Raw genomic sequence first — 23,695 nt, forward strand, 5'->3', positions numbered from 1 at the left:
ATTATACTCTAAGCAATGCTACACTTATGACTAGAGCAGGGTCAAGATATAGCCAAGTATTTAGAAAAATAAGAACAATTAATGTACTAATACATGTCTAAGATATTTATATCTGTCTAGTTTAGTTTGTAAGTATCATTGCAGACTTGACACTTGAGATATTTTCAAATTTGGTCTTGCCAATTGCCTTAACAGAGTGACTTTATTTATTGCTTCAATCTCAGTTGATTTTCAACAGCCAGTCTTTGGACTAACTGGGATCAGGATGGAATATCTCCTTATCATCAAAAAAGCATGTGAAATTTTTAAAATGCCAAGATTGTGCTAAAAGAATAATAAAACCAAATGAAGGTTAATCATTTAATACATAGGTATTGAAATAAGAAAAGAAGCATTAATTACAATGGATCTCAGCTAGGGACAATTTTTACTATCAAAAAAGTTAACAATGTGTGAAGTCATCTATGGTTTTACAGCTGGAAAAAGTGCTACTTGATTTCTAATAGATTCAAACCAGGGACCTGGTGAAAGGTCCTACAATACATAGGACTGCACGCAGAGCAAACAAGATATAGTCCAAAATGTCAGTAGTGTCATGGTTGAGAAATCCTGGCCAACTGAAAAGAAATCACTCTATTGTCCATATAAACCTATATAAAAGTTAAAGATGGTCTTTGCACAACATAGGTAAATTTAGAGCATGTATTTAAACCAGATTTGATTTGTGTGATTGGCAGGTCTAATTGTGAACTATGATATTTACATTTTTATTTGGTCTTAAAGATATTCATGATAATAGAGATTTAATGTTATTAAATCTGATAGAAATGCAGACAAATGGAATGACACGAGTAAGTCAAGCTCAGTTACAGAAACTAGAACCATGTCATAACCAAGACAATGTCCAGCAGAAAATAGAACAATAGAAATAGAATCTCTCAGGAAGAGAAATTAAGGAGAGCAACTCACTGTAAGTCTGAGATAATGGCATCACAAAGCGAGCATCAACACTTGACAGGTAAGTAATAAAAAGATGAGACTGGAAAATATTTAGTAGTTTTAAGAAATGTGAAATAGTTTACTATAGGGTTCTATATGCAAAGGACTATGTACACTGGACTTGAATGTTACTGGAATAATATCAGATTTTGATCATCCAGGGATGCACATTATCTGACATCCTGGTTGCAAGTCAGAAGTATTTGAAAACATTTGTTAAGATTATTCTTTATACTTAAATAAATGCTACTTTTATAAACTGACAAATACAGAATGAAATATCTTTGTACAGTTTGCATGTTCATGTAGTAATAAAATCCATTATTATCATCATTGTGAGAACCTGTGTATTTGATCTATTTCAAGGTGTCAATATATTTACATAACTCCTTATAGAGGATTCTTATTTTTATTGACATTCAAGGAATTAAGTTTATAAATGTGTATTATTACCAATCAAACCACTAGTGATCATAGGCTATTTGCTTAGTGATGACTAAGTTTTGTAATTGGATGTTAAGCCAATTATAATGTTAAGCTGAGGGCTCCCATCACTCATGATCCAGTAAACTCTGTTTTTATGGGAACGAGTGCCATTTGATGTAAAACAGGCATTTATGAGCCATGGTCTGTAGATAAAATATTATCTGATTCCTGAATTTATACAATTAACAAACTAAAGGTAGATATTATGTTATTATGTGGTTGAAAATAAAGATAGCAAATACTGACTTACAATATAAAAATTTCCATAACCACCAGATTTCAGTGTCCATGAATATTTTATTCAGCTAACAACTGGAACAACACCATTCTCATTCATTTATGTATCTTCACTGTCTCATACATAGCCAAAGTAGTTATTCCTGACAGAGATGGACCTGTATAGAAATTTTTCAAAGAGTAGCAGTTGCATGCTTGGGTTCTAAATAAAATGGATTCTTTTTGAAGAACAAGAATTTGCCAACTCGAAGGGCTTCTTGCCCCATGGGAAGAACAATGATACCCAGATACCCCAAGATTCACAGGGACTGAACCATCAACCAAAGGAGCACACATGGTTCCAGCCAAAATGTTGCAGAGGAAGGCCTTGTTGAGCATCAATGGGAGGAATGGTCCTTGGTCAGGTAAAGGCTCAACAGAGGTCCGAACAAAGGGAAACTGAGGGGTGGGGGAGGAGGGAATGTGTTGGATGGAGAGGCATATATGCGTGGAGACAAGAGGAAGGAAGAAGGGGAGGGATTGGAGGTCTTAGGGGAGGGGAGATATCCGGAAAGGTTTTACCATTGGCAATGTAAATGAAGACTATATTCAATAAAAAATAAATTAATTTAAAAAAAAAAGAATTTGCCAGTTCTTCTCCCAATAGCCACCAAAGCACACTTTGCCTAACCTCTGGGGACCTTATTATATCCAGCCAATTTTCATTACTACACGGTAGAGTAGCTATAAAAGGTACATATCTTCAAATACCCAGAGTGCTAGATAATCAGGAGGCATCGAGGTTTCTACTAACATTGATTAATACTGAGCTCACTCACTGCTTCTCTGGAACTTTCCTAGAGGAGTACTTACAGTCTCAATTTGGACATGTATAAATAACTTGCACATTTATTTTCAACTCCAATTTAAAATTATTATGCCTTTTAGCTGTCAGAGCCCAGATGCTAAGTCAACAGGACTTGGCTTGAATATATTCAAGTTCACAAGGAATGAAGGCAAGGACACTAATCAGAGAGTTTGCAATCACATGAACTTTCTGTAACCCAGGATTGGGTTAAATTATGCATCTTCTCTTAGCAACACTATTTAATGCCCTTACTGACACTTGTAAAATTGTTTCTCTTATCTCCATTATTAAAGGTACTATGCCAACAATAAGAATGTCTGGGCCTGCTGCATCTCAAAAGATGAGATGCAGATATTTAGAATTATTTAAAGGATAAGCAAATAATTCTGATGTGCATACAGAGTTAACACAAACAGGTAGGAATGAAATGTAAACATTTATTGCCAATCTGGATGAAATATTGGATCAGTCAACTACTATCAAAGGATCTGTGAAAACCTGTTTCCCAGATTCAGTGCATTTTGTCTTTCCATGTATAAAAGAGTCATGTAAAGTTATGACTAGGTCTATAGGAAAGATAACTACTCAGTTAACAACAGGCAGTATACACATCTTAACCCTAAACAGTGGCACCTTAAGAACTTTCAACACCTACAAGAATAGAAAGGAAAAAGGAAGGAAGGAAGGAAGGAAGGAAGGAAGGAAGGAAGGAAGGAAGGAAGGAAGGAAGGAAGGAAGGAAGGAAGGAAGGAAGGAAGGAAAGAAGGAAGGAAGGAAGGAAGGAAATAAGAAAGGACAGAAGGGAGGAAAGATGGAAGGATGGATTTCCTGTTTTCTTGAGATGTGCTATTTCTATCAACAGTATATATTTTCTCTTAAGCACTCTTGAATGCTTATCAACACTTTGAAATCACAGGAGCTCCTACAAGGCAGAGTTTACAGACCCGAATAGCTCAGCATCAATACGAAGTCTTATTAACCTTATCACGTTCTAGTCCTTGAACACAATAGGATATGTCAAGCAGCTGCCAACGTCTGTGTGCTCTAATGCACAAACCTAATGGGCTTGACGAACAAGATTTCCAGCAGAGTCACAGCTACTTATAGACTTTTCAGGAGCAGCTATGCTATTTTGAATGAGCTATTATCAGAACATATGGAGTCCTCAATTTTGATACAATGGTACTTTGTAAAAGACAATACAGCGAAATGTAAGTGACATTTCACAAGTTCAAGAAAAATTAAAAGAATTCTCCTACCCTTAGAGTCCTAGTGGCATCAACAATGCCAGATGTTGGTGCCCTTCCAACCCACTTTCGATCTAACTGGGTTTGAAAGACAACTCCACCTTGTGCATTTATCTGCACAAAAATTCATAGAATAATTCAATTTTCTTAGCATTGTGGTAATAAAAAAGATTATATTTATGACTGGAATCAATTATCAGTACTTTATTAAAACCTCTTATGACAATAGAAGAATGAAATGGGATATTGGGCCAGAACTCCTTCAAACTATTCATGGACATAATTTTTGCCAATAGACATTACCATCTTTTAGAGGCAATTAATATAAGATTTTTAAAAAGCCTTAAAATGGAGGGGAACAGTAGAAGTAATGAGAAGTAAATGTGATCAAATATAAAAAATACATGGGTGAACATGTTATCATCAAACCTGACATTATTGATAATTGACAAGTTCCACAAAATATTCAAGGTAAAGAAAATTTAACCTCATAATGTAAGTAAAAAAAAGTCTTAAATGAAAGAAAAAAATAGATTAAATTCATAGCATAAGCAATGATACTATTTGCTCTCTTAGGGATAATAACATTATTTTGTAGGAAAATAATTCTTATTTGTGGACTATGGCATAATACTGTACAGTCCATAGAGTCAAATTGGTGTAGTCACAAACAACAGGCCATTCATATTAAATCCAGGGCCCTTCCTGCTAGGTAGCTGGTCTGTACATTCTCCATCTACAATTCAGGGCAGAAATTGAAGAGCCATCAACTACTGTTTCTATTATTTGCTGAATTTTAAAATCTTAGAAGACATTCACCCATTTAGCTAGGCTTTTAAGTCCATGGATCCCAAGCACTACACAGATTTTACAACTTTCTACTTTATTTACAGCTCTCGATAGCTCTTTGTCTAGACTTCATTTAGTCAGCTACTAAACCATTTCCAAAACTATTATGTTTCATGTGACTTGCAAATTCTTCTGTCTTTCCATGTCTGTTGCCTCACAGTCTAATTTGTTCTTACCCAAGATATGGAAATACTCACTTGACGTCTAACTTCATTTCATACCATGACATCCCTGTGTCACTCAGCTGGGCTCTCCTGTCTGCACGCTTGCCATTTAATTTGCTCCCTTCTTCATCCTTCCCTATGTGTAGTGAAGGTAGCTTCCCCAAACTGCACCATCAGTGATGATGCTCTCAAGATATTTCTATCTGAGTGCTTCATGGATTAACATCAGGAGATTAAAGAGTGAGAGGACCTTTGTAAAATACTGCCTCCAGGCCTGGCTCACAATGACTGGCTATAGCTGGTGGCAGCTGTGTTTCTCTAGCACATGGTACAACTTCAAGAGAGCATCACAATGCTTTCAGCTATCTTCAAATGACAGTACTCTCTTTTATCGTTTTGTTCATCTGGATCTAATGTCATCCCACCAGAATGGTTTGCCCCATTCCTGGCCCCTTCTTGTAAGCAGCCTCTTGGTTCAATGCTCTTCAAATGTCCATTCTGTTGTTTTCTGATAATTATGATGTAATCATGATACATTATTAATTTTCATATGATTTCTTACTATTCTACTACGTTTCATTTTACATATGTGATCTTTAACTTTCCTATGTGCATCCCTAATGAGTCCTAATCATTTTCCATGGCTCAACTGCATGAGCACTTCATCCTATTAATAGCATCACCATTCCCCTCCCATGACCCATACATTCTCACATCCATATCTGCACATAAGGAATATTTCTTGTTTGACTGCGGCATCTGCTCTCCATGCTCCTTATTAAATTAGTAGCTTCTGCTACATGATCCTCTTCTCTACCCAAAACTAATTAGATTAGACATACCAGACACATCCAGATGGGCCATGAGCAGTTCTCTTCTCAAGATGTAGAATTATTCTCAGAATTAACAGGTCCAGACTCTGACTGTAGTGGCATAATATTAATAAGCATTTTGATAAATGAGGCCTAGCTAGAGATTCATCACACATGAAACTTAATAAGCTTTTGTTAACACATAAACACACACACACACACACAACCCATCATCATCCCACATGCCCACACACATCTTATTACATGCATATAGAAACACACATCATGCCACATATGTACACATAGACACACACATACACACAACACAAACACTTTTCTTAGGTTTTTAAGGCACAGTATATGTCTTCTCTAACTTATTCAAACAATATTTCAATTTTCCAACCAAAAGCAAAGAAACTATCATTAACACTAAAACATTCAATGTCTTTGTCTTAAATGCCATAATAACTCATTCATGTATGTGAAGCAGGGGTCCCCAAAGAGCAAACACAGAGGGTGCAGAAGGAGACTAATTTTCCTTGGGAAAATAGAGAATGGTGTATTTAGTCTCTTTGAAAGTGATTTAAGATAATTTCATGTTAATATTCATGTGTATATAAAATTATATACCTCACTAGACTTGAAAATACACAGTAACAAGTCCATACACACACACACACACACACACACACACACATACACACATACCTGTCCTATTACATCCCTGCCCTACTCTAGTCTACCCACAAAAATCTATTCTATTCTACTTGTCTATTTCTCCTTCTTAGGGAGATTCATGTATCTCACCTAGTCACCTCCTTGCTAGGAGATGACGACTTTTTCCCAATTCTATGCATTTGCTGGAAAATGTCATGATGTCATTGTTGTTAACAGATGAGTAATATTCCATTGTTTAAACATAGCACATTTTCTTTGTTCATCATACAGCTGAACAATATCTAGTTTTTTTCCAGTTTCTGGCTATTATGAATAAGCCACTGTGAACATAGATGGAGCATTCTTTGGGTATATGCCCAGAAGTGGTATAGCTGGGTCCAGAGGTAGATCAATTCCCAATTTTCTAAGGAATAGCTATATTGATTTCCACAGTGTCATGACATGTTTGCACTCCCACCAGCATTGGAGAAGTATTCTCCTTGCTCTACATCCTCACCAGCATGAGCTGTCACTTATATTATTGCTCTTAATTACTCTGACAACTGTAAGAGGTTACCTCAAAGTAGTTTTGATTTGCATTTCCCTGCTGGCTAAGGATGTTAACATTTCTTTAAGCTTTTCTCGGCCATTTGAGATTCCTCTATTAAGAACAAACTGACACACATGAATTGACAGAGTCTGTGGCAGCATGCAGAGTCTGCACAAGTCTATTTCAGGTGTGGCCCCACCATTAAGAAGGGAAATGAACATAAGGCCCAGTCCCTAACCCAGAGACTATCTATGATTGATACCCATTTATCAGAAGGATATCAATCTCACACTTATACAGCCATACTTAAGGGCAGGTTCCATTCCTAGCAGTGCCCAACATACAATCACTCAATGTTACTTTTAGAGTGGTTTTGTCTTTGTTTTTATTTGCCTGGGTATTTTTTTTAACTCATAGACATACTACAGTTTCCAATTTTGGGTTTTGATGAAATATCTGTGAATCTGTGAGTGCAATTGTGGGTGTGATTGTGTGTGTGTGTGTGTGTGTCCACTTGTATATGTGTCTGTGCTGTTTCTTTGGCTTCTTCTGTTTACTTATCCTTTTATAGTTTGGTTTTATTTTTATTTATTTGTTTGATGCCTGTTCCTTTTCTAATTAAAAAGGAAGAAAGAGAGGGTATAGATTTGGGTGGGTGTAGAGGTGAGAAGAGTCTTGTAGAAGTTGGAAGGGGGACTGGTGAGATAGCTCAGTGGTTAAGAGCACTGACCACTCTTCCAAAAGTCCTGAGTTCAAATCTCAACAACCACATGATGGCTCACAACCATCTGTAATGAGATCTGATACCCTCTTCTGGTGTGTCTAAAGACAGCTACTTACATATTATACTTACATATGATAGTAATTATATATAATATATAATAATGGGTTACAGAGCTAAACAGGGAATTTTCAACTGAGGAAACTCAAATGACTCTGAAGCACCTAAAGAAATGTTAGTCATCATGGAAATGCAAATCAAAACAACCCTGAGATTCCACATCACACCAGTCAGAATGGCTCAGATGAAAATTGAGGGGACAGTAGATGCTGGAGAGGATGTGGAGAAATAGGAACACTTCTCCATTGCTGGTGGGACTGCAAGCAGGTACAACTACTCTGGAAATCAGTTTGTACTGATCAGAAAATTGCATATAGTACTACCTGAGGACTCAGCATACCACTTCTGGGTATATACCCAGAAGATACTCCAACATGTAATAAGGATATATGCACCACTATGTTCATCGCAGCCTTATTTATAATGGCCAGAAGCTGGAAAGCACCCAGATATACTTCAACAGAGGAATGGATACAGAAATTGTGGTATATATATATACAATGGAGTACTATTCAGCTATTTAAAACAATGAATTCATGAAATTCTTAGGCAAATGGATGGAAATAGAAAGTGTCTTCCTGAGTGAGGTAACCCAATCACAAAAGAACACACATGGTATGCACTCTGATAAGTGGATATTAGCCCAAAATCTCAAAATAAACATGTTACAATGACAGACCACAGGAAGCTCAAGAAGAAGGAAGACCAAAGTGAGAGTACTTTGGTTCCACTGAGAAAGGGAACAAAATATTCACAGGAACAATTATGGAGACGAAGTGTGGAGCAGAGACTGAAGGAAAGGCTACCTAGAGACTGTCCTACCTGGGGATTCATCCTATAAACAGTCACCAAACCCCCAAACTACTATGTATTGACAAGAAGTGCATGCCAAAAGGAGCCTGTTATGGTTTCTCCAGAGGGGCCCTACACATACAGAGGCAGATGCTAGCAGCCAACCATTGGACTGAGCGTGGGATCCCCAATGGAAGAGTTGGAGGGCAGACTGGAGGAGCTGGGTGTGGGGGTGTTGCATCCCCATGGGAAGAATGAAGATGTCAGCCAACCAGATGTCCCAGGGCTCCCAGGCTAAGCCATCAGCCAAAGGGTACACATGGTTCCAGACAAAAGAGTGGCAGAGGAATGCTCTGTCAGACATCAGTAGGAGGAGAGGTACTTGGTCCTGTGAAGGCTTAATAGAGGCCCCAGTGGGGGTAAATCAAGTAGGGGTGTGGGAGTGGGTTGGGTGGAGGAGTATATTCTTGGAGGCAGGGTATGGGAGGATGGGTTGGGGGTTTTCAGGGAGGAGTAAACCTGAAGGGATATAGCCTTTGAAATGTAAATAAAGAATATATTCAATAATAAAAAAGAAAAAACATATAATCATATTTTATAAATATCTATTTTCTTTATTATGTAAATCAGTTGTGTCTAAATTCATCTATACATACAGATAACAATCTGTAACTATCAGGAGACTGGACTCTAAGATGTCAAGTGAGCCCTATGCCTTAGAGGTGCTGGGCACTTGGGCATGTGTACTCATTTTGGAGTTTATTTCCTGTCTTCTCCACTTATTGGTTATTTTAAATGTCTTGAAACATGTTTTTTTAATTCACTTTACATCCAATTGCTTTCCCCACTTCTAGTCCCCTCCTACAGTCCCTCCCATCAACCCCACCTTTTCTTCTTCTCTGAGAAAATGAAGGCCCTCCATATCCCCTCACCTGGCACATCAAGTCTCTGCAAAGCTAGGTGCTTCTCCCACTGAAGCCAAAAAAGACAGCTAAGTTAGGGGAACAGATTCCACAAACAGGCAGCAACTTTGGGGATAGCCTCTACTCCAGTTGTTCAGGACCCCCAGGAAGACCAAGCTGCATATCTGCTATATATGTGTTGAGGGGATTGGTCAAGCCTGTATATTCTCTTTGGTTGGTGGTTCAGTCTCTGAGAGCCCTCCAACGGTCCAAGATACTTGACACTTATAAAATTCTTACCTCCTTTGGAGCCCCCAATCCTTGCCCCAACTCCCAAGCTCCATACAATGTTTGGCTGTGGTTCTCTGCATCTGAGTCAGCAGCTGAGTGGAGCCTCTCAGAGGACAGACATACTAGACTCCTATCTACAAGCATAACAGAGTATCATCAATAGTGTCAGATTGGTGCTTACCCATGGGATGGGTCTCTAGTTAGGCTGGTTATTACTGGGCCATTCCCTTAGTCTCTGACATATATATATATATATATATATATATATATATATATATATATATATATATATGTGTGTGTGTGTGTGTGTGTGTGTGTGTGTGTGTGTGTGTGTGTGTGTTCCTGCACTTCTTGTAGACAGGATAAATTTGGGGTCAAAAGTGTTGTGGGTCAGTTGATGTTTCTGTTGCTCTACTGGGGTTCCTGCCTGGTTATAAAGAGGTTGCCTTTTCAGGTTCCATATCCCCACAACTGTGTCAGCTAAGGCCACCTCATTGATTCCTGGGAGCCTCCCCTATCCCAGGTCTCCAGCATGTCCTTCAGATGTCCCATCCCCATCGCCTGCTAGCTGCAGTTTTCCATTCATTCTCATGACCATCTGGCCATCTGCCCCATCTCTCCCCACAGTTGATCTTGACATGACTCCCATCCCCTCCCCAACCACTGTCCCACCTAGTTCCCTCCCTCCCTCGGTCTGCCTCCTATTACTATTTTATTCCCTCTTCTATTTGAGATTCAAGCATCCTCACTTGGGCCTTCCTTCTTGTTTAGCTGCTTTGGGTCTGTGGAGTATAGCATGGGTATTCTGTATTTTATGATTATTTCCATTTATAATTGAGTACATACCATGCCTGTCTTTTTGGGTCTAACTCAGGATGATATTCTCAAGTTCCATTCATTTGCTTGCAAAATTCATGATGTCTTTGTTTTTAATAGCTGAATAGTATTTCACTGTGTAGATAGATCACATTTTCTTTATCCATTTTTCAGTAGTAGGCTGTTTCCAATTTATGGCTATTACAAATAAAGCTTTATAAACATAGTTGAGTAAGTGCTCATGTGGTGTAGTGAGGCATCCTTTGGGTATGTTCCCAGAAGTGGTATAGCTGTGTCTTGAGGTAGAATTATTCCCAGGTTTCTAAGAAACCACCAATTTGATTTCCACAGTAGTTGTAAAGTTTATACTCCCACCAGCAATGGGTGAATATTCCCCTTGCTCCACATCTTGCCAGTATGTGCTGTGTGTGTTTTTAATCTTAATAATTCTGACCAGTATAAGATGGAGTCTTAGAGTCATTGTCATTTGCATTTCCCTGATGACTCAGGGCATTGAACATTTCTTTGAGTATTTCTTAGCCATTCAAAATTCCTCTGTTGAGAATTCTCTATTTAGGTCTGCACCACACTCATTAATTGGATTATTTGGGTTCTTGGTGTTTAACTTCTTGAGTTCTTTATCAAGTTTGGATATTAACCTTCTATCAGATGTTGGTGAAGATCTTTCCCCAGTCTGTAGGCTGCCAGTTTGTCCTAATGACAATTATGAATCTGGGCACCCTTGATTTTGGGACATAGATGTTCAGAATTGAGATGTCTTCCTGATGGGTTTGTCACTGAACAAGTATTAAATATTCTTCCGTGTCTCTTTTCACTCCTTTCAATTCAAAGTCTGGTTGTTGCTACTGTTGTCAACAGCATAAAACAATAGTTACTTGAGATTTTTTTCTTGGGACCATTTGCTTGGAAACCCCTTTTCCAGCCTTTCATACTGAGATAATAACTATATTTGTTGCTCAGATTTGTTTCTTGTATACAGCAGATTGATGGATTCTGTTAATGCATCCATTCTGTTTACTTGTGTCTTTTTACTGGTGAATTGAGCTCATTGATGTTGAAAGATATTAATGACCAATAATTTCTACTATTATTATTTTGATGGTAGTAGTGGTGGTGGTGGTGGTGGTGGTGGTGGTGGTGGTGTGTGTGTTTGTGTGTGTATTTTCTATTTATTTCTTTTTTTAATATTTTTATTTTCTATATTCTTTGTTTACATTCCAAATGATTTCCCCTTTCCCAGATCCCCCCTCCCCATATGTCCCATAAACCTTCTTCTCTCCATCCCTTCTCCAATCACCTCCCTCCTTTTTCTCTGTCCTTATATTCCCTTCCAATGCTAGATAGATCCTTCTCAGGATCAGGACCCTCTCCATACTTCTTCATGGGAGTCATTTGTTATGCAATTTGTGCCTTGGGTATTCAGGGCTTCTGGGCTAATTAATATCCACTTATCAGAGATTGCATTCCATGTGTATTCTTTTGTGATTGGGTTACCTCTATTTATTCTATTATTCAACTATTATTCTGTTTATTATATATCATATATCATATATCATATATCATATATCGTATATCATATATCATATATCATATATCATATATCATATATCATATTATATATTAATTATATATTATATATTATATATTATATATTATATATTATATATTATATATTATATATTATATATTATATATTATATATTATATATTATATATTATATATTATATATTATATATTATATATTATATATTATATATTATATATTATATATTATATATTATATATTATATATTATATATTATATATTATATATTATATATTATATTCAACTATTTTTCTATTATTCTATTATATATTAATATATAATAAATATATTCTATTTATTCTTATTATTATTTATTCTATTTATTTCGATGGTAAAAAATTATTTACTTCTTGTGTTTTTCTGAGTGTAGTTAGCCTCCTTGGGTTGGAGTTTTTCTTCTAGTATTCTCTGTAATGCTGGGTTAGTGGAAAGGTATTGTTCAAATTTGATTTTGTCATGGAACATCTTAGTTTCTCCATGTATAGTGATTGAAATTTTTGCTGGGGAAAGTAGTCTGGGCTGATATCTGTGGTCTCTTAGGGTCTGCAAGACCTCTGCCCAGGCCCTTCTAGATTTTAGAGTCTCAGATGAGAAGTTGGATACAATTTTGATAGTTCTGCCTTTGTATGTTACTTGATAGTTTCCTTTGCTGCTTTTAAAAATTCTTTCTTTGTTCTGTGCATTTTTTTTATTATTATGTGACGGGGGGGGGTATTATTTTCTGGTCCAATCTGTTTGGTGTTTTGTAAGCTTCTTGTCCATTTGTAGGTATCTCTTACTTTAGATTAGAGAAATTTTCTTCTATAATTTTGTTGAAGATATTTTCTTTGCCTTTGTGGTAGAAATCTTCTCTTTGTTCTATTCTTCTTCTTCTTAGGTTTGTTCCTTCATAGTGTCCTAAATTTTCTGAACGTTTTATGTCATGAACTTTCTGTATTTTGTATTTTCTTTGACTGAAATGTTGATTTCTTTTAACATATCTTCTACGTCTCAGATTCTTTCTTCCATTTCCTATATCTATTGCTGATATTCTGTACTTCCTGTTCACTTTTCTAAGTTTTCCACCTCCAGGATTGCTTCAGTTTGTGTTTTCCTTACTACTTCTATTTTCTTTTTCAGTTCTTGGACAGTTTTATTCATATCCTTCACCTGTTTGTTTGCATTTTCCTGCTTCCTCTTTTAATGCCTCTTTGGATGTATTTTCCTGTGTTTCTTTAAGGGACTTATTCATATCCTCTATAAAGGCCTTTATCATCTTTATAAGATAGGATTATAGATCTTTTTCCTGTGCTTCACTTTCATTAGGATGCCCAGGTTGTTTTGTAGCAGGATAGCTGGGCTCTGGAAGTGCCATATTGACCTGGGTCTTGTTGAATGTGTCATTACACTGTCCTTTAGGCATCTAGTTTTCCCTGGCGTGGGTAGATAATCTTGATGGCAGCAAATATCTCAGGAAAGGGAGGAGTGAGGCGTGGGCAAGACAGTGGAGGTCAGGGTACTGGACTCTGCTGGCTGTGCCACAGTGAGACCTCACTTGAAAGGGATTGGTGGGAAAATGTTCCAAGTTGGTAGTTCTTGGGGTCTCTGCAATCTTCCACAGGGTAGTAGGATGCTTTTAGGGTTGGTGGGAATGAAGAGCAAGCCCAGAGTTAGACAAAAGGGTTGAGGGGACTGTGAACAACTCAGCTGTGCAGGCCTGTGTGTTCCAAGCAGACTGGTTGGGATCAAAACACGTTTTCAAACCAGAATTTCCTGAAATTATGAACAAAAATCAGACTTTAAAATGAAGAATTAGCTTAAGAAATCTTGAAGAGAAAACTTTAATATCAATCACATGAAAACTGAAGCAGAGACTTTCTAAATCCCAGCCTCAGGCCTCGAGAGTTTTTCTTCTCCTGGCTCATTAGCTTAGTCCTGAATTTCACATCGACACCTTTTCACATTTTGGAATTTTCATAAGCATATAAATCAGTTCTTTACCAGTCCGTGGGAACTTCAGTGTTCGTGGCTGTCTTAACCCACTTGGGCTTTCTTTTATCATTCTCCTTTGGGAAGATTCATGCTAGCAAAATCTACCCCCTTTGAAAGGCAGAGTACTGCTAGAAAGGAAAACTGACGCAGTCACCTCTCTTTACCTTGCACCCTAGGACATGATTCCAAATCAAATGTTTTTTTTCTGTTTTTTATTTGTTTGTTTGTTTGTTTTGTCTGCATTCTCCTGTATTAAAAATGACTTCATTCTTTTGGTAGCTGAAAGCAAGTATTGTATAGTAACATGTAGACAGGGAGATAAGGAATTGTGAAAGTTGGCTTTCCAAGATAGTGACAAAATATCTGAGGTAATCAGCCTAAAATAGGTGAGATGGTTGCCCAAGCTGGTTGTCCACATTCCTTTGAGTCTGTGGTAGAGAAGGAAGCATGTGACAGAGCAAATCTTACATCATTGTAACCAGGGAACAAGAGAGACTTGTGTCACCCAATCTCCTTCAAAGGGACACTCTAATCTCCTGACCATCCTAGAATGCTCTATCTCCCACTAACACCACAATCTGGTGACTAAGCCTTTAGCGATTTGGCCTTTCAGATGCCTTCAGATTCCATAGTTAGCTTATTCATTCAGTGAGTCTATGATCGTGTGCCATGAACATTCTAAAGGTCTGAGTGTTTCTAGTCATTCCATGGGTTAGGTGGTTGATATAGGCAAGAGATGGACACTTCCCTTACTGCAGATGAACAAGGCTCTGGATCCCTAGTCTTTTTAAGCAAAGTTAAGTAGTTTCTCGGAGAGAAAATCTTCCAAAGAAGGAATGGTTACTGGTTTCCTTGCAAGTAGGAGGAGAATTGTTCCAGCACTCACCCAGAAAATTAGGTGAGATTTCTTTGATGAAGCACACACACACACACACACACACACACACACACACACATGTCTTCAAAGGCTGGAGCTTCACACTCCCATTTCTCTACACAAGCCTCAATAAAATCATCAGTTCTTCATGTTCACCTGTCTCTGCTCTTGGGAGCAAATGTGTTTTCTATGATCTCATTTTTCTTATAATTCTATAATAAACTTCTATACAAAATACAAAATCTAGTTTCATTCCTTGTGTACTATGCACCACAAAATGTATCAAATACTTATCACTTTTATTGTTATTTAATTACTGCTTCATTGCTATAGGGCACCTAGACAACATTATAATAATTTCTAATGAATGAGATGGGTCATCTAATAAAAGGCATTTTAAATATGGGTACCTGTCTATATTATTATTAAATGCTACAAAAATACTAAGAAAGTGTATAAATCATTCCATTTACACATTTGTAAGTGGTTCTCTACTTGACTAGTTTTAAGTGCATTCAACAGAGTAATGTGTCTGAAGTCACACTGTATTCATGTTTCCATGGCCACATCCTAGCACACAATTTGGTATTCATAAAAAATCATAATAAATATATGCTGGAGAGTTGGACCCCTGTTTTCTAATTTTATTTTTCCACTAGGAGAGAAAGCAGGGATCGAAATGGAACTGTTCTGCACATGGCTCAACTGCACAGCACTGGAAAGCCCAGGGAAGCCAAGGTTTTTGTGAGTGCTGATTACACACTCCGTTGGCTAAGGAGATTGCTTCTGCTTTCTCCCCATGTGTGCTCTGAGTATGATAGGCAATTCCCCTTCTTAATGCTTCCCTATTGATGATATTTCCAACCTCACTTTGTTTCTTATACCCAAAGGTAAAAAGAAAAGATAAAGGAGAAAGCCTTGAGCCATGCAGATAGAATTGTGATAGAAAACCAGAGCATGGGTGAAGAGGAAGGGAGAGAGAAAGGTGCGAACAGAACACGGGAGAGTGGAGCCATGTGGGTGTTGACATCGGGCAATGTTGATGCTGCCAGGGAAATAGTGGTCAACTGTGTGAATGCAGAGTGGATCACATTCAAGCTGTGGTGCCAGGAAACAATCGGATGATTGTTGAAAGAGCCTACAAAGCAGCAGAGAGGCTAAGCAAGACCTTCCCACCTCACAGAACCCCAGAAGAAGCCGGAACTGTGGTGGTTCTTGAAGGCTGGAGAACTGAGAGATGATGGTTCAAATTAAGACAGTTATATAGGTGTCAATCTTTCCACTCTAGTGGTGAAGAGTACGTGCTAGCAAGTTTATTTCTTAAATACTCAAACTGTAATTTTCTAATTTCCTAAAAAAAAAGTGCCCTCTAACTTAATTTTGTTTCTTGGAGTTTTGCTCTGTCCAGGAAGAGACTGGGGAGCAAACAAAGCTTAACTGAGCACCGTGTTCACCGAAGCCAGAGTTGCTGGCTTTAATTCATGAAACTTTTTTCACCTCTGACACTTAACCAGTGACCCTGAAACAAGGCCAAATTCAAATCAAATGTCAGCACAGACAAATGTCAAGTATTTCATGAAAAATCTACTTATGAATTTTACATGTGAGGATCATGTTCTCTGGTCTTTTATAATGTTCCCACTCACCTTTATTTACTATAACCTTTAATATTTCAAAGACATTCTAGTCATTTGTTAGTCAAATTCAAAGAAACCTTATGAATATTGATTCCTGAAATGCTATCATTTTACCAATATTGAAGTATTTTCTAATGCTTTCTAAATATAAAAATTAATTCTAAAGTACTTAACATAATACCCAGATGTGCTCTCTGTTCTTTTTATCACATACTCAGTTGGAATCAGGCTTTCAATATTGTTCTAATGAGAGAATTAGAGAGGTTTTGTTTTGAAGGCCAACACTATCTTTAGGGAGCTATTTTGTTTGTTATTTTTACTTATTTGCTTTAATTCCATTCTCTCCCCCCCTGCCATCCTTTCCCACAATACTTTCCCCGTCATCGTACTCCCCTTCTCAGACCAAGTGGAGACATTCTGGTTATTCCCAAACCCTCCCACATCAAGTCTCTGTGAGACTAGGAACATCCTCTCCCGCTGAGGCCAGACAAGGCAGCTCACCTAGAAGGACATATCCCATATCCAGGCAACAACTTTTGGGACAGCTCCCACATCAATTGTTTGGGACCCACATGAAGAGTGTCTTGGTCAGGATTTCTATTCCTACACAAAATATCATGACCAAGAAGCAACTTAGGGAGGAAAGGGTTTATTCAGCTTATACTTCCACACTGCTGCTCATGATCAAAGGAAGTCAGGACTGAAACTCAAGCAGGTCAGGAAGCAGGAGCTGATGCACAGGCTATGGAGGGATATTACTGACTTGCTTCCTTTGACTTGCTCAGCTTTCTCTCTTATAGAACCAAAGATGACAGCCCCCCTGATCACTAATTGAGAAAATGCCTTACAGTTGGATTGCATGGAGGCATTTCCTCACCTGAAGCTCCTTTCTTTGTGATAACTTCAGCCTGTGTCAAGTTGACACACAAAACCAGCCAATATAATGACCCCTTGTCAACTTGACACACAAGCACATCACTATTAAGCCTCAATTCTTACTTTCTTATTCATCCCCAAGATCTAAATAATTTTTTACATATTAAAATGTAAAAAATGTACACAGTCTTTACGTATTAAAAGTTCAATCTCTTTAAAATACCCATATCTTTTAAAATTCAAAGTCTTTTAAAGATTCAAAGTCTCTTAATTATGGCCTCCACCAAAATACCTTCTTACTTCAAGAGGGAAAAATATTGGGGCACAGTCACAATCAAAATCAAACTCAAACTTCAATCGTCCAATGTCTGGGATCCATTCACAATCTTCTGAATTTCTCCAAGGGGTCACTTCTCCAGCTCTTCCCTTTGTAGCACACACCTTCTCTTCTAGACTCCAGATCTCTATACTCCACTGCTGCTGCTGCTCTTGGTAGTTATCTCAGTATATTAACATCTCCAAAACACTGCTGTCTTCTGCTGTAACTAGGCTTCACCAAAAGCCTCTCATAGGCTCTCTTCATGGGACCAAGCCTCAACTCCTTTGTGTGACCCTTTCAATCATGAACCATCAATTGCAATTGACACTACACCTTCACCAATGGCTTTTCATGATGTTTCACAGTGCTTAGCCTCAGCTGATCTTCATGACCCTTTCATGCCTTCAAAACCAGTACCACCTGGGTGACTCTTACACATTACCAACTCCAGTCACAGCCCAAGGTAAAACCTTGGCCTATCTCTGGTACACAGCCTCTGTGCTCTCAGAAAACTTCCCAGATTTCACCTCAGTGATGTTCTTCTTAATCACCACTAAGTTCTAAGCTCCAGCTAACCAGCATCAATAGTCCTAGTAATGCAAAGTTTTTGCTTTAGTAGTTCTGGTATGTTGTTGATTCTTCAGCCCCAGCTAACCAAAACCACAGAATCTTCACAATCAAAATAGCAATGGCCCTGATAATAGTTTTTAATCTTTCCTTTGAAATTTCACAAGCCAGGCTACCATCTTCTGCACTGTTCTCAACATCATCTTCCAAGCTTCTAGGCAACATGCCATAGAACTCTTAACACTGAATAGATTTCTAGCCCAAAGTTTCAAAGTCCTTCCCCAGTCTTCCTCAAAACAAGATCAGGTTTTCACAGGAATGCCCCACTCCTGGAACCAATTTGTCTTAATCAGGGTTTCTATTCCTACACAAAGCATCATGACCAAGAAGAAATTTGGGGAGGAAAGGGTTTATTTAGCTTACACTTCCATACTGCTGTTCATCACCAAAGGAAATCAGAATTGGAACTCAGGCAGGTGAGGAACAGTAGCTGATGCAGTAGCCATGGAGAGATGCTACTTACTGGCTTGCTTCCCCTGGCTTGCTCATCCTGCATACCACAGGACCACCTGCACAGAGGTGGCACAGCCCTTAGTGATCTGGGCCCTCAAGTTGCAATCATCAATTATGAAAATGTCCTACATACTCTCCTATGGGCAATCTGATGTAGACTTTTTCTTCAACTGAGGTTCCTCTTCACAGCTAAATCCAACTTGTCAAGTTGACACACAAAACCAGCCAATACAAAGACCAAGCTGCACATCTGTTACATATGTGTGGGGAGGCTTAGATCCAGTCTGTTTATGTTCTTTGGTTGGTGATTCAGTCTCTAAGATCCCTAAGGTTCCAGGTTAGTTGACTCTGTTAGTCTTTCCATGGAGTTCTTATCCCCTTAGAAGCCACAATCCTTCCTCCTATTCTTCCACAAGAGTCCCCAAGCTCAATTCACTGTTTGACTGTGGTTTTAAAGAGAATAATTAGTCAGGTGCTTTGAGTAATGATTTATATCAAAAACAGAAATTTAGATTCTAAAATTTCTCTAAAGTTAAAAAACATAGCAAAACATGAATAACTTTGCAAATTCTTATTCAGTTTTAAAGCAAAAGTTTACAGTTGAATGCTACTTTAATTAGATTACTGTTATTAATTAGCTAGGATTTGGGGTTTTTCTAATTTTTTTTAAAAAAGGAAATTTATGCTATTTCTTTCCCTGTCCCTTTCTCTGCCCCATCTAAAATATGAAGAGAAAGGGAGTATTGTTAATTTCCATCAGGTCTATGGAAGCATTTGGATCTCCAATCTAAGTTCTTTCATCTAAACTAAAAAAAAAAAAAAAAATGTTAGTACCACATAAAAGAAAGAAAAGGCATTTACTAACAACAAAAAATTAAAACAAGACCAACAAAATCCCATCAACCTTAGCCAGACCTTAGCTTTGATGATGACTGACACAGTGTGTCAGATAATATTTTTCATGCATTATCCTCCATAAAGATCATGATATTGGGGCTTGACTTTAAGTTTGAATGATCCTATCAGTTACCATTGGACTATAGTGTAGAAGATGGTCAGAATATTGGTTGTTCCACTTACAGGACCCCTCCTACAGTCCTGACTTTGGTCATGTTTGGTCATCAGGTGGGCTATTGAAAGAGGAACATGTCACCAATGTATGTGCAGACAAAAGACTGTCAGCCACCTTCATATGACCTCTTTCTCTTGCACCTGGAAGGGCATTCCATGAGGCTGCTCCCAACATTTAGACAATGTGCTTGGGTAACAGATGCCATGCAGGGCTCCTGGCAGTGTTGTGAATGTTAGAACGTGATGCAGAATGTTCTGCATCAGAAGAGTTAGGGTATCATTTTGTCCTACATGCCTCCTCTGACACATACACTTTACCTTATCTGTTTCAATCTGCTTAATCCTCTTTCATGAAGAGAAGTTTATTTGTTGTAATGTAAGGGTTTTTTTTTTCTGAGAATAAACTAGAACAAATCAAAATGTCCTTCCCTGCAAAACATTCTGACTCCACCATAAAATCCTTTGGTAAGCTCTGTAAATAGAGAACATAATTAAATTAGCAAGGCATGAAAATTATAATATGCCCACTCTGGTTGGTTGCTACACAAAGTGCATATCAAGTAGAAAAGCAAATACTTTTCAGAGATTATTTTCCATTATCCACTGTTAATAGCATGCCTCTTGGTACCAGCTAAACCATTTAAACTCTGTCTGCAAGCACATTTTAAAACAGATTCTGTTGACAGGTGCAGTTCGGAGGACTACTTCTTCCTCTCTGGAATTGCATCTCTCCCACTCCTACTCCTTCCTTGTAAATGGTACTTAAACCCACTGATGCCTGGATGCTTTTATCACAGAGTGATTCATCTAGTTTTTAATCTCTTGGCCTTTTCAGTGGGATGATACAATCTCAGGAATTAAGAATAAAAATGATCACTTGCATTCACATTTTTATACTTAAAGTGAGCAGCTGCCCAATAATATAGTTAACCACAGAAGGTTAAGTCAATCCTTGTGCTAATAATCAACTGCCTACACACCTCAGGGGTTGTACAGCTTAACCAGGAGGATCACTTTGTAGAGGTCACTGTATGCTTCTTATATTTGAAATTCAGTCTATTTCAGCTCAGTCCGAGTCCACCAATTTGCTTTATTAAATTCTGCTGAAAAAACAAGATAAAGATCTATGAATCTGTCATTCACACATATTTATGTGTATCAAAGTAACTTACTGATGTTCTAATTCAGCAGCTATTACTCACCCTTCATGAGACATGCACCACCTTTCCATTGTTCATGTCCTGGTTGAAGTCAGGCAAAGAGCCAGTTCAGAAACAAGGACACTGATTAAATGGTTACTGAAGCCATATATCACATGCCTGTGTACAGACTAAATGGAAACTATGGGCACAATAAAAATGGATTTTGAATATTATACTAGCCTCTTCTTTGTGGTCCAGATGTAGAAAAGGCTATTTGTTTCCACTGAGCTGTGGCTTTTAGTTCCATACTATTTTTTGGGGGGGAAAAAAAAGGAAATAGAATTCATGCTAGCAAGTACAGCCTTGGTGATACAGGACATGTGCCTCTTTGTGCTCTGTTTTACTTTGGGCAGGTGGTGCTGTCTATGTGCTGAATTTTGTGACCTAAATGAAACTTTCATCATGGAGTCAGTTGTGATAAGGTTTTAAAATCTACTAAGGTGTATGGCCATTCTAAAGTTCTGTTTTGAAAGGGCAGACCACTGAATGTTTGATGCATCCATTACACAAATTTCACTTTTTCCCTTACTTTTTATTCTTATTTTTAATTTTACTTTTTTTTTGGAGTGAAGGGGTCTGTGGTTAGGAGGACTGGTAAGTGAGTGTGATAGACATACATGATTGAAATTCCCAGAGAATTGATAAAAATGTTATGTTGTAAAAGGAAAATAATAGATTTTTCTCCTATAACCATGATGTATCTAGTTTCAAGTTCTTGGCCACTTTAACACTATCAAGTATGGTCCAGAATTCTCGGGAGTAGTAGGCCAATATACAACCAACTTCATACTTCTGTTTGTTTCTTTGCTTTTTGGTTGCTGTTTTTTTTTAATGTTGGTTTGTTTTTTATTTGTTTTTGTGTTTTTGTTTGTTTGTTTTTGTTTTTGAGAGACAGAACATAAAACTATGTGGTTAAAGAGGTAGGAAAGATCTTAGAGGAGTTAGCAAAAGAGAAAACATCAATACATATTCTATGAAAACAAGCCCAATAAAAACACAAATATTTTATTTAAAATCAGTGGCCACAGTGCTTAGATGCTAGAGTAAATGTAGTTAGAAACAGATGATTTCCCACTTTCCAAAATTTTAATACTGCATTTCTTCTCTTTGTTTCAAGGGTGATCTCCTGATGTGTCTTCCTTTTCTAAGTAAAAGATATTCACTGCAGTTTCCAGACACCTATTTCAAACACACCCCATTGCATATTCTGTTCTTCTAGGTCACAGTTTAAAAAAATTATATTTAGAACAGAAAACAGTGTTTGTTTATTTAAATCCAGAATAACCACATCCTCAAATCTAAAGGTTTGAATTCATAAGTATGTGAAATAAATGCTTGCTGATTGTTCTGCATTAAAACTAATAAAAATACTATGCTCTAATTGAAATGAGTAGTGGTAAAATTAATTTGGGAATATATATGGTAAATATGAAAAATAGTGGATGTGTATATGGGTGTGTGTGCATATGCATATGTATGTGCGTGTATAAATGTGTGTATGTGCATGTGTATGTATGAATTTATCTAAGTGTGTGTATTTACATGTATACAAATATGTGTACATATGTGTACACTGATGAATATATTAATTGTTCAAAAACATTCTTAGCTTGTGAATAATAAAATATATAAACAAGATACAGCAGTCTCTTACTTTCTCTTTATGAATCTTTAGTTGCAGTCAACGTCAATCTTCTTTAAAATAAGTTTTAAGCTGTGTGCCCTCTGAGTACTATAATTGCAACAAAATGTAAACCTCACTCTCTCCTCCCATACATGAATTATCCCTTAATGATATGGTAAAGGAGAAAGAGAAATTACATTTGCATCACTTACAGTGCATAGGAGATCGTTATTATTTTTTCTCTACCACAAAAAGAAATCTGAGATAATTAAGTTTTAAGAAGAAAAAATGTTTATTCAGGCTCATGGGCTGTTTGTGTGGGTCTTGGATAAGACATCACATACTGGTGCTGACACAAAACCAAACTACTCACCTAAGACCAGAAAGTAAGGAAAAGAATGGAGGACTGGAGTTTTCCAATCCCCTTGGGGAACATATTCTGCCCCCACAAAGATCTAAAAGTCTCTCCCAGTTCTACATTTCTTTAAGGTCCCATAAATATCCTCCAAAGGAATACATTTAACACACAAACGTTTGGGGACATTCAAGGCATTCAAGAGCCAAATCACACATGCTTTATTACCATAGATGTTCTAGGTCATTATTAAATGTTATCATTCTTTACTGTGCCTAATTTATTTATAGGTTAAGCTATACCTCAGGTATGCTTAGAAAAAAAAAAAACACCTGACATTTATATTTCAGCACTCAGCAGTTTCAAGCATCTGATGGAAGAATTGTGAAACATATTTACAATTGATATGGAAAACTGTAGGTTCATTTTGAGCACAGCAAACACACTGAGAAGAAAAGCTGCACAGAACAAGACCAATATCCACCCAGACATTTCATGAAGCCCATATTCAGAAGGAAAATTGGACAAAACTTATCAGATGTAGACCTGAGGATTCTAGAGGCAAAATTAAAGGCTATAGCAGTCA

The 23,695-nt window shown here is 37.4% G+C and overlaps 1 long non-coding RNA gene across 2 annotated transcripts in view; it reads right to left on the minus strand.

Moving 5' to 3' along the window:
- LOC127683238 (uncharacterized) overlaps nt 1-23,695 on the minus strand; it is a 701,246-nt gene that overhangs the window by 638,657 nt on the left and 38,894 nt on the right. The gene's annotated exons all lie outside the window — the stretch shown is intronic.

The sequence above is a fragment of the Apodemus sylvaticus genome, chromosome 4 (assembly GCF_947179515.1).
Source record: "Apodemus sylvaticus chromosome 4, mApoSyl1.1, whole genome shotgun sequence".
Lineage (NCBI taxonomy): Eukaryota > Metazoa > Chordata > Mammalia > Rodentia > Muridae > Apodemus > Apodemus sylvaticus.